Source organism: Mastomys coucha, unplaced genomic scaffold (assembly GCF_008632895.1).
Source record: "Mastomys coucha isolate ucsf_1 unplaced genomic scaffold, UCSF_Mcou_1 pScaffold9, whole genome shotgun sequence".
Lineage (NCBI taxonomy): Eukaryota > Metazoa > Chordata > Mammalia > Rodentia > Muridae > Mastomys > Mastomys coucha.
In genome coordinates, this window is record NW_022196915.1 from 57,833,352 (window position 1) to 57,846,344 (window position 12,993).

At 37.8% G+C, this 12,993-nt stretch overlaps 1 long non-coding RNA gene across 1 annotated transcript in view; it reads left to right on the top strand.

Annotated features, from left to right (window-relative positions):
- The window catches only part of LOC116085064, a 31,490-nt gene extending 19,082 nt beyond the window's left edge, over positions 1-12,408 (top strand). The window contains exon 2 of the long non-coding RNA XR_004116394.1: positions 11,864-12,408. This is a non-coding gene — a long non-coding RNA (uncharacterized LOC116085064). The remainder of the gene's footprint in view (positions 1-11,863) is intronic.
- Positions 12,409-12,993: the final 585 nt, after the last annotated feature.

A 12,993-nucleotide genomic window follows, 5' to 3' on the forward strand; every position in this document is an offset into this window, starting at 1 on the left:
GGATTCATTTTGGCTTATGCTTCCAAAGGATAAGAATCCATAATGGCAGAGCAGAGGCAAGAGACATGCAGCTGGAGCAGAAAGTTGAGTGCTTCCTTCTTCAACCACAAGTACAGAGTATAGAGAACAAAGTTCAAGTAGGGCAAGCCATAGGCTCTGGAAGCCCCATGCCCAGAGATGTATTTCCCCATTAATGCCACACCCACATTCTCAAACAGTACACCAACTGGGAACCAAAAATTCAAATATGAGAGCCTGTGAGGGACATTCTTCTTCAAAGCACACTTGTTTGTTCATGTCGTTTCAGGAGTATCTCTATTTCCTAGTCATAGGCCTCCTCCAGACCCTTCATTTCTACCTTAGTTCTGGTCTATAAATTCCTTCCTCCTGACTTATCCAACCTTCATTTGCTTCTTAGACTCTGTGTTTTTAATCACCCATTGGCAAATTTAAAGTTAACCTTAGGAAGATATGCTCTGATACCCAGACTGGACCACGCCTTCTTTATTAAAAAAATTTTAATGCATTTCTATTGTATTTATTTTCTCTTCATCATGACTCCAGGGAAAATTCTATTAGTTTGATCTTCCAGATGTATAAACTGAAGGGGTTGTTAGTAACTTCTTAAACAAAAGTTTAAGCTCACAGTTGCCAATAGCCAAGAAAATTATAAAACCAGGACCAGTCAACAATTTTCAGTTAGAGTAATTGTGGAACCTAAGTAGCGGTTTCTCATGTTGAATTAAATCACATAAGGTTACTTCTTGTGTATACTGGGCATTTTTCCTTATACAGAGGCAGGGTTGCAAGAATCAGGAGTCTGTATCCTACTGTATTGGTTAAATTTTTGTCAACGTGACTCAAGGTGGAGTCATAGGGGAAAAGGCAACCTTAACTGAGCAGATGCCCTCAGATTAGCTTATATACAAATCTGTGGGAGTATTTTAGTTATTTAGTAATTGATATGGAAGGGTCTAGCCCACTCTGGGCTGTGCCACTCCTGGGCAGGTGGTCATGGGAGATATATGAAAAGTTGCTGAACACGAACTTGAAAAACAAGCCAGTAAACAATATTCCCCCATGGCCTCTGCTTCAGTTCCTGCCTTGAGTTCCTGCCCTGACTACTATTAATGATAGACACTACTGTACAAGATGAAATAAACTCTTTTCTTTCCAAGTTGTTTTTGATCATAGTGTTTACCTCAGCAATAGAGAGCAAACTAGAACATTTGCCTTGGCACAGTGGAGGGAGCTTGGTGTCAGAAAGGGGAGGGGAAAATGACCTGGCCAGCAGGCATCTCAATTAGCAAATGCTTTTGAGCAGTTAGATTCATTACTTCAGATTAATTAGGGACTTGGAGAGAGGCTGGATAGAATGCTTTAATTGCACAATGGAAAAGCCCACCTCCTGGCCTCTGAGATGCATGAAGCTCCTGAGGCTGCAGTCTCCAACCCTCTTTTCTCTTTGGTAATCTTCTCTTGAATTCATGAACCTAAGTTTTGCAAGCCCAGCAGAAAGGTAACTTCCTTTAATGCTTTTTCCTGTAGCATTTGGCCATTTAAACCAGGCCCCCTTGAAAGTGGGCTCTGATTGAGCCTTGCTTTCATTTCAAAGAGTCACTTTAAATACTGTCAGCGTTTTAGTTGTATGCAACACTTTCATTAATGGCCATTTAGTCACAAGCACACTGTCCCACAAGCAGGGGCTTAGGCCTGACTTTAGCATAGACTCTGAAGAGTCACAGCTTAAATGCTTACATGGGAAATAAGAAGAACATTAGAACCCGACCAACTCAGGTGAGAATCCTAACTTTGTTGCTTACGTGTTGTGAGCTCTTGCTTTCCAGAACATTGATTCTCAACTGTAAATAGAGAAAATAATACCTACCTTCCAGTAGGTATGGGAAGAATGAGATACCAAGTGTGAACTGCTTCGTCCTCCAACTGGCCAAAGCCCCTTCACTTTCTCTTACCCTTTTGGAGCCAAACCAGATTTAGAAAATTTGTTTGACTAGTATCTTCCAGATCCAGTTACATCCTCCTCCTTTGTTTTCTTTCTTCCTTTTTTTTTCTTAATTGTACATACACCACACACACACACACACACACACACACACACACATATACAACCCAGATGTGGCAGCCAATTTGTGACATCTTGATTTTATGACTTTGTTATTTGTAATTAACTTTCCTCTGCAATTTAAGACATAGATTGATAGTAGGTGGCAAGGTAATGCCTGTGCCCTTAAAGTGACAGAGGTATACATTCCATGCCCCACTCCTAATTGCCATGCTAATTACTAATTTATATGAATTATTTCACACTCTGCCATGCTTTGAAATGGCTTTAGAGTCCCTGATTATTAGCACATGCTAATTCTATACTAGATGAGCCCCAAAGCTTGCTACAATTACCGGAAGGCAACGTTCATCCTAGGAAGTGAGATCAGGGTGTTGTTTATCAGCTAGTTTTCAAAGACTTGGGTCCATTGGCATCCCTTAGTCCTCCTACAAGCTTATCAGCAAGCTTCAAAGATGACCCCAGCTATGGGGGAAAGCATGTAATAAAAGGGATACATGAGATCAAGTCTTTAAAACCGTGTTTGTCAGATTGGAGGAATCATCATTCCTTCACACATTTCTAGTCTTGTGGTTCAAAGTCACGCAGTGACCACGTCTAACCACAAAAGAGGCTCAGGAAATGTAATCTGACCTTTCCTTTATCTGTGTATATGCACATGAATATGAATGTATGTGAATGTGTGGTGTGGGTAGAGGGGTGCATATCAATATGCACATATGTATAGTAGTTTCTGTCACCTGACACAGACCAATCACCTGGAAAGAGGGTATCTCAACTGAGGAATGGAGTCCATCAGATTGGCCTATGGTCATGTCTGTGAGACATTTTCTGAATTAGTTCTTAATGTGAAAGGCCTAGCCCACTTGAGGTAGTACCACACCTGGGTCGGTAGTCTTTAATTGTATTAAGAAAGCCAGCTAAGCAAGCCAGTTCCTACAGAGTTCTTGCTTCAGTTCCAGCCTCCATATCTTTTTTCAGAAGCCACACACAGGCCGGGCGGTGGTGGCGCACGCCTTTAATCCCAGCACTTGGGAGGCAGAGGCAGGCGATTTCTGAGTTCGAGGCCAGCCTGGTCTGCAGAGTGAGTTCCAGGACAGGCATGGTTAAACAGAGAAACCCTGTCTCGAAAAGTCAAAACAAACAAACAAAAACAACAACAACAACAAAAAACCAGAAGCCATACACACTGTTTATGAGATAGGGTCATTAGAGATTGCTAAGTAGAATAGACTAGCCGACCAGTGTCCCACAGATTTTTCTGTCTCTACCTCACCAGGACTACAATAACAAACCATGCCATTGCATACAGCTAGTGTGGGAGATAGGGTCTCTTTGTTCAGCCTAGGTTTGCTTCAACTTGAGGTTATATAAAAAAAAATTAACCACTTAGATCTTTGAAATTTTTGTGCGGTGTATATTGATCATGTGGATCCTGCAAGTTTTCCTGGTTCTACCCTATTCCTCAACTTTGTGTTTTTTTTTTTTTTTTCCTGTAAAGACACTATGTTGTTCAAATATTCTTGGATATATGGTCTTCAATGGGAGTGTTACTGGCTTACTAGTGACATCACCCTTAGAGAAAAGTGATTCTCCCTCTCCCAGTACTTAACAATTGCCAATAGCTCATTGCCATAGATGTTTTTTCATGCCCATCTTACATCTCTATGTATGGATTTCATGTGGCTTGGGTTTGCTCAGGCCTCACATGTGCTGTCATACATGCTTAGGGAGCATATATGCAGTCTCCCCGTTGTTCCCAGAAAACTTTTTATTTTCCTGTAGTTATCTACAAGCTCTGGCCCTTCACTTTTTCTGTCTTCTGCTCCTGGATGGTCCTTGAGCTTTGGGTAGGGGCTACAGTATCTCTATTCCTTTAGAGATGAATACTCTGCATTCTCTTATTATCTAGGCCAGTTGTGGGTCTCTGTGTATATTAATTTTCATCTATTGAAAACAGAGGCTTCTGTGATGACTGAGAGAAGTGTTAATCAATGAGTATTATGACAAGTCATTAGGAGCCAGTTTAATACTATATCCATTTAGCAACATGAGAGCAGTAGATTCTTCCCTAGAGGCTATGCCTATCTAACCACAAGTTCTTAGCCAATTATAGTCCTAGGTATGGATTTAATCTTGTGGAGTGGTACTTAAATCCAATCAGAAAGTGATTGGTTACTACCAAGATGTTCATGCCACTATTTCATCAGTTAAATGTGGCTGGCCAGGCTAGTCATTATTATAGCTCATAGATAGTTAATGATTACTGCTGATTACTTTTCTAGCAGCCTATACATCACCTAGAACCATTACAGCTACCCAGACAATTTCTCAATTTTCTATGACTGAAGTATATGATATCTTCACCAACGGGCTCAACTTCTGGAGAGTAACCAAACACATTGACAATAGTTTGTATTATTTGGGGGCCAATGAAACCTCTGTAGCCAACAACATCAAAAGAAATAACCCATTCCTGGCACTGGAATTTTTATGTTAGTCTCTGGTGTTTTGTAGGGGAATTGTTGCCCCTTTAATAGGTAGCTTCATTTTGCTATTTTTTATGTGTCTATATGTATCCTTTATTGTAGTAGACTTTTCTAGAGTATATAAAAAATTAAAGGTCCTTAGTGATATTTATCCTTCTCTATATTCCTTCCTCTATTGTGCTATTCCAATCCTTTTCCAATTTAACCCCTTCAGTTTTTTTTTTTTTTAACCATTTAACCCTTAATACTAGTATATTCTATCTTGCTTCCCTTGGCAGACTCCCCAACCCCCATGACCATTTAGCAATTTTATGGCTTCTTTGTATATTCCAAAATTGGACACATATTTGAAGATTCAAAGCTAACATCCACAGGTGAAAGAAAAATAGTTGCAATGGTTGTCATTCTGCATTTGAGTTACTTCATTCAGAGTAATTGTTTCCAGTTCTATCAATTTATCTGCAAATTTATTTTGTTTTGTTTTTTTTGTAGTTGAGTAAGATCCCATGATACAAATATATCTACTATATGTTTATTGCGCACTCATGTATTGATGGAATTCTAGGCTATTTTCATCTCTTGGATATTGTGACTAGAGTAGCAATTAATATGAATGAGCAGGTATCTCTACAGTAGGGTATAGACTTCTTTGGATACACCCTTAAGGATGTTACAGATGGTGTGGTATAAGTTTATTTGATCTTTCTTGCTTTATCCTCCTAAATGCTGGTATTTCCAGCTTTTGTCATGAGCCTGAATAGAACTATATATCTTTTAGCAAAAAATCAAAGTCAGGCAATATTTTAAACAAGATATAATAATTATAGTAATTTAAAAAACCAAATCTGTCATGAACTAATAAACTAGGAACTATAAGACCTTGTATGTGCTATAACAGAACTATTTCTTTTGTTTAATAGCTGACTCTTTTAAAATATTTTTCAATCAAATAATTGAAACATATCTGCATGTAAACACAGTAGAATGCAAAAAATTAAGAATTGTCACTATTTAAAAATTGATCTCCAAGTAAAAACTTGCTGATGAGCATTGCTATACTCCTGGGCAGCTTGGCTAAAAGTCACTTTCTTTAGCTTTTAAACAGTTTGAGACAGTTTAGTACTTCTTAGTAGGGTATGATATGTGATAGTTTCAAATGTAAGTTTTATCTGACTCTTTCTGTAATTATTCTAAATAATTGTAATGACTACAATAAGAACAAATTCATTTTGGTTGTTCAATTTTTACTATTTTCTGGGCTCATATTAGTGAGCTTAGGAACCTAAAGTCTTTAGAAGCATATGAAACTGACGGGGTACCATCCTTCAAAAGCAGTTTTGTTGGTCTTTCTTAAATCAATAAATGTCCCATTTTAGTTCTTTAGTTGGAGCTATGATTGGCTTACTAAAATCTTCTTTCTGGTCCAGGGGGAACAATAAAATCCTTGTATGCTTTTCTTACCAAATCAAGAGAACATACCTTCAACTCCTCTGTTTTCTCCATTGAGTTCACCAATTACTCTGCATATAATGACTATGGCTAATTAATAGTTTCCCCACAGCTGGGTCCCTCTAGACACATTTAACAATTGCTTCCTAGCAGAAGCTGCCTAGAACCAGAGCTAAACATAACAAAACTCCTCACCATACAGAAGAGTATGTTTCTATTGCTTAGCTTTATCATGAATGATGGGGTTGGCCCACTGGCTTTGTAGATCTGTAGGTTTGTGGCACTGTTGCAGATATCCTGTACATGTGAGCCGAAAGATGGTGGTAGAGTTTCTTCTCAGCTTTTATTTATTTCTTTGATAGTTATTTATCTTTTCATTTTAATCTTTCAACTTTTCTCTTACTATTTTTTTATATTTATTAATCATTGCATTTGAGTACATTTCAAATGTTATGCTCCTTCCTGGTCTCCCCTCCATGAATCCATGACCCTATCTCCCCTTCCCCTTTGTCTCTTAAAGGGTGCTCTCACTCCTGCCTCACCCCTTTAGCATCCCCTTTCTCTGGAGCATCAAGCCTCCACAGGACCAAGCTCCTTCCCCCCTTTGATGCCAGATAAGGCACTCCTCTACTATGTATGTAATGGGAGCCATGAACTGACACATGTATACTCTTTGGTTGGAAATTTAGTACTTGGGAGCTTTGAGGGATCTGGTTCGTTGATACTATTATTCTTCTTATGGAGTTGTAAACTTCTTCAGCTCCTACAGATCTTCCTCTAACTCTTCCATTGGGCTGCCTGAGTTAGTCCAATGGTTGGCTGTGAGTATCTGCATCTGTCTTAGCCAGGTGCTGGCAGATCCTCACAGAAGACAGCCCTACTAGACTCCTGTCTACAAGCACATCTTGGCCTCAACAATAGTGTCAAGGTTTGGTGTCTGCAGATGGAATGGATCATACAATGGTGTGATCTCTGGATGGCCCTTCCTTCATCCTCTGCTCCATTTTGTCCCTGCATTTCCTTTAGACAGGGACAATTCTGGGTTAAAATTTTGAGATGGATGGGTGGCTCCATCCCTCCACTACGGTGCCATATCTATCTACAGGAAGTGGTCTCTTCAGGTTCTATCTACCCACTGCTGTCCTGCTAATGTCATCCTCATTGGATCCTGGGAGCCTCTTGCATCCCTGATGTCTGGGACTTTCTAGTTGCTTCACCAAGTTCCCTACCTCCCACTGATACTTATTTCTATTCATTCTCCTGGCCCTGTAGACTTCTCTCCTGTCTCTTCTCATACCTGGTCCTGCCCCTTTTTTCTTACATCTTCCCTTTCCCACCTAGGTCCCTCCCTCCCTCTGGCTCCCATGATTATTTGTTCCTCCTTCTAAGTGGGTTTGAAGCCTCTACACTTTGGCCTTCCTTCTTGTTAAGTTTCCTATGGTCTGTGAGTTGTATTCTGGGTTTTCTGAGTTTTGGGGCTAATATCCACTTTTCAGTGAGTACAGACCATGTAAGCCCTTTTGGGCCTGAGTTACCTTACTCAGGGTGACATTTTCTAGTTCCATCCATTTGCTTACAAAATTCATGAAGTTGTCATTTTTAATAGCTGAGTAACATTGTATTGTGTAAATATACCACACTTTCTGTATCTATTCTTCTGTTGAGAGGCATCTGGGTTGTTTCCAGCTTCTGGCTCCTATAAATGAGGCTTCTATGAACATAGTGGAGCACATGTCCTTGTAATATGTTGGAGCATCTTTTGGGTATATGCCCAGTAGTGGTATAGCTGGGTCTTCAGGTAGAACTATTTACAATTTTCTGAGGAACTGACAGATTGTTTTCCAAAGTAGAAAACAATCTCAGCTTGTAATCTCATGAGCAATGGAGGATTGTTCCTTTTTCTCCATACCCTTGCCAGCATCTGCAGTCTCCGAGGTTTTGGTCTTAGACATTCTGAATGGTGTAAGGTGGAATCTTGGGGTCATTTTGATTTGCATTTCCCTGAAGTCTAAGGGTGTTGAACATTTCTTTAGGTGTTTCTCAGCCATTCAAGAATTCCCTGTTGAGAATTCTCTGTTTAGTTCTATACCTCATTTTTAATAGGGTTATTTGGCTTTCTGGAGTCTAACTTCTTGAGTTCTTTATATACTTTAGATATTAGCCCTCTATTGGGTGTAGGGTTGGTAAAAATCTTTTTCCAATCTGTAGATTGCTGTTTTGTCCTATTGACAGTGTCCTTTGCCTTACAGAAGCTTTTCAGTTTCATGAGGCCCCATTTGTCAATTGATCATCTTAGCCCAAGTCAATGGTGTGCTGTTCAGGAAGTTTTCTCCTGTGCCTATGTGTTCAAGGCTCATTCCCATTTTCTCTTCAGTTAGATTCAGCATATCTGTGTTTATGTGGAGGTCCTTAATCCACTTGGACTTGAGTTCTGTACAAGGAGGGATTAATTTGCATTCTTCTACATGCACATTGCCAGTTAGACCAGCACCATTTGTTGAAAATGATGTCTTTTTTCACTTTATGGTTTTGGCTTCTTTGTCAAAGATAAAGTGAGCATATGTGTATAAATTTATTTCTGGATCTTCAATTCTATTCCATTGATCTACCTGTCTGTCTCTGTACCAACACCATGAGGGTTTTTAATCACTATTGCTCTGTAGTAAAGCTTGAGGTCAGGGATGGTGTTTCCCCTAGAAGTTCTTTTATTGTTGAGAATAGTTTTTGTTATCCTGGGTTTTTTGTTATGCCAGGCAAATTTGAGAATTGCTCTTTCTATCTATATGAAGAATTGAGTTGGACTTTTGATGGGGATTGCATTGAATCTGTAGATTGTTTTTGGTAAGACAGCCATTTTTACTATGTTAATCTTGCTGATCCATGAGCATGGGAGATCTTCCATCTTGTGAGGTCTTCAATTTACTTCTTCAGAGACTTGAAGTTCCTGTCATTCAGATCTTTCCCTTGCTTGGTTAGAGTCACACCAGGATATTTTATATTTTTTTTGTGACTATTGTGAAGGGTGTTATTTCCCTAATTTTTTCTCAGCCCATTTATCCTTTGTGTAGAGGAAGGCTACTGTTTTCTTTGTGTTAATTTTATATCCACCCACTTTGCTGAAATTGTTTATCAGGTGTAGGAGTTCTCTGGTTGAATTTGGGGGGTTACTTTTGTATATAATCATCTCATCTGCAAATAGTAATATGTCAACGTCTTCCTTTCCAATTTCTATCCCTTTGACCTTAATAGTGCCATCCCTTTTGAGCTTATAGGGGCCAATTTATTCAAAATACCACATCCTGTCTGTGAATTCTCTGTAAACCTCAGGTGCATGGAATTTGATTATTCAGCTATTAGTACATTACTTGTCTTCATCATGTTTTTTTTTAAAAAAATATAAATAATATAAAGAGCACTCAAAAACCCCTACTAATGCAAATAAAAGTTAAGCTACTGATATCTAATCCCATTATTTACCCATTCCCTTGCATTTCTGCCTTCCTCTGCCTGAGACAAACCTCATCCTGAATCATGAATTTCTATGGCTTTGCTTTCTTTTGAGAGCTATTTCCATTTGCCGCTATGTGGTCCTCCAAAAGAAACCTCCCTCTCTTCAGTTGTTTATCTCAGATACTTTATCATAGGGATGGAAAACTGACTAACACAGTTTCTTAGTTAACATTGGACACTAAACTCTGTCCACATTGCTACAAAGGAGCAGTTTGTTTCCTTGATCTGCTTATAATATCATGTCATGTGGCTTTCCTAAGCTTCTTTCACCTGTTCTCCTTCCCACAAACAATGGTGCATCTTGACATTCTTGTCCTGATAAACAGTGATAGTATAAAATAAATGTCTTTATATGTATTTCATGTTGCAATGCTCATTTTTCTTTTGTGCATATCATTAGGGGTAAAATTGTTGGGTTGTGAGATACACGCATAGCTGAGTTTAGGAAATGCCACTAAAGCACTTTGCAGAGCAATTGTACTAATTTATTGCATCAGTCCTGGCAGCAATATGATCTTGTAGATTGATGACATTTCCAATACTTAATTTTGTCAAAATTTTACATGTTTTCTACTCAGTTCATATAGAATGGTTTCTTGCTTCAGCTTTCATTTTCATTCTTATAATTAAACACATTTTCTTGTGTTTCTTGTCCATATATTTACTCAGTAAAATATTTATATGTGCATTTTTCTATTTTTCTAATGGGTTGTTTGTGCATTTCCCATTGATTTAAAAGTCTCTTTATGGTCTATATATAGTTATTGTTCTTCTCTGGGCCTTATAAATATCTGCTATCAGTATCTATCTTTTGATATTTTAGTTTCCTTAGAGAATATGTTGAAGAACACTTTGTCAGAATATTTTATTTTGTATTATACTCTATCCTTCTTCATTTATTTAATTATTAAAAATATCTAGTCAAGTATTAAATCTGTCTTTGTGGTCCTGCTTATCTTTCATGAAATTAATTCTCAGACATTTACTGATGGTCTTGTGAATATTTCTTTGAAAGGATGCCAGATCTTATTGTTTCCAGACACACTACAGATTGATCTTATGGCTCACTATGCTGTTAAGTTTCTCTTGTTTATGCAGCTTATTTGTCAACTCTTCCAGTTTGCCTATTTATAGATTTGTCATTTAAAAATCCTTATGAGCCAAACTGCTTTATTTACTTCATTAGTGAGGATTTGTAGCACAATATGGAATATAAGTGTTCATTGCAAATTTTTCATGTTTATAAAGATTATGCAGGGTTGTATTTTCTGAGACTTTAGAATATATTGATAACTTTCATGAAATTAAGAAGTTACTGTGTATTATTAACTTAATGAGAATTAATGAAGAGGGGGTGTTGAATTTAATCAAACTTCCCCTTATATTATTGAAAAATTATTTCTTCTGTTAACTTCTTAATTTGGAGATTTACATGTTTTTTATTTTTAAAAGTATTATCTCATTTCTGCAAACCTGGGATGAAATAATTTTTCCAGGTATATTAGGCTATAAATATGTTTTTCAGTAGTTACGTTTGTTAATATTTAAAAGAATATTTATATATTTATAGTTGTGTTTAATATACAATGGCTTTACTATCTCCTCTCTTGGAACATCTTTGCGTGGTTTGAATGTTAGAAATATTCTGGCCTTATAGAAAATCAGGGAAATATTTTCTTTATTTTTTTTTCGATTTTTGGATGTGTTTATATAATAATGGCAAAAATCTATTACTGAACAGTTGGGAAATCTAAAAATCGATCATGATTTTATAATTAAATGCATTTTATTTTTGAAAATTTGTTGATACATGTATACAATATATTGTATTCATACCCATATCCATACCCATATACATATTACTCTCTTTTAACCCCCTTCCACTCTTTATGATTTTTTAAAACTGAAGTGTGATATGCATTTAATGGTAACTTTCCATCATTTCCTCTCTAAGCCATCAGCATTCACCACCATACCGCTTTGATGAGTCTGACTCTTCCAATTACCCATAGAAATGCAATTGTATTGTATTTGTGTGTATGGTTAGCTTATTTCATCCTTTGAAAAAAATCCCACATAAAATCCATGCTGTAATGTATGTCAGATTTTTCCTTTTTCTTTAGGTTGAATTGTATTCTACTAGCTGTATCTATCATACTCTTCTTATCCAATTATTTTTTTTTCCTTCTAAAGTATGTTGCTTTGTAATGACTATTAGTAATGTAGTTACGGAGTTGAGTATATTCTTTGATTTTGTATCTGAAGTCTTTCTGTAGATTTCTCTCTTTTTACTCACAAAATCCTTTCATGTATCTTTCTTATCTCCTTTTAGGTGGTCAGAATTTTCTCAAATACCAAATGAAGCTTCCAGCACCAGAATTGGGTTGCACCTATCTGAGTTCTTGGCCAAAGTGGTCCCATAGAAATTCCCAAACAACCCAGGCTATTGCCAAGATTATGGGTTGCTCTCCACAAACTAGCATTAAGGACCGATTGCTGAAACCAACTCCTATACAACTCCTTGAACATGGAGAAGGCAGCAGGGTCTTACATAGTGGCTTCATCACTACATTCTAGCATCTTTGGTATAGGGTGGTATTCTCTAAGCTTTCAAAAGAGAAACATAAATATCAAACCAGCCGCAACCCTATTATCCACAATGGTGTTCTGCCTGCAATATATTCTGTGGCAATGGTGGCACAAAGCTTGTGGAAGTAACCAACCAATATCAAATTTGACTTAAGGACTGCTCCACAAGTTGGAACCTATAGCTGTCACTGCTTGGGTGGCCAAGAACCTGAAAGTATGGACCTAGGATTAAAACCAATTATTACTGTTCTAAAAAACAAGTAACAATAAAATGACTCCTAATGACAATCTGCTGTACTCATAGGGTAGTGCCTTGCTCAACCATCAGCAGAGAAGATTCCTCCCGAAGTAGATGGCAATCAATACAGAGGCTCACTGTCATACATTATGTAGGCAGTGATAGATCTTGAAGCACTCAGTCCTAAGCAAGATCTTTTCATCAAATCCCTCTCCTCGGGGCTCAGGGAATCCTGCAAAAGAAGACACAGAAAGAACATAACAGAAAGAGGATATGAAGGAGACCAGGAAACTAAGGCCCCCTAAATCACCATGATTGATACATAGATACACATAGAGACCAAGGCAGCATGCACAGGCCCTGCATAGGTCTGGACCAGATTCCCTAGAGCTAAAATGAGAAGTGGACATATGCCCCATCCCTAACCCAGAAGCAATCTCCTGTTGATAAAACGTGCAAATGCAAATTTAGTTACCTCCAACAGAGTCTCACTGGGAAAATAAACTATTCTTAAGGGTTGACCAGCTGGAGATGGTCAACAGAAAATGAACTCAATGGCATCTTTGAAAGACCTTTTTCTTACAAGGCTGTGTCAGGCCTTTAACATTGTTTTGTGTTGTTAGGTTTTGATTTTG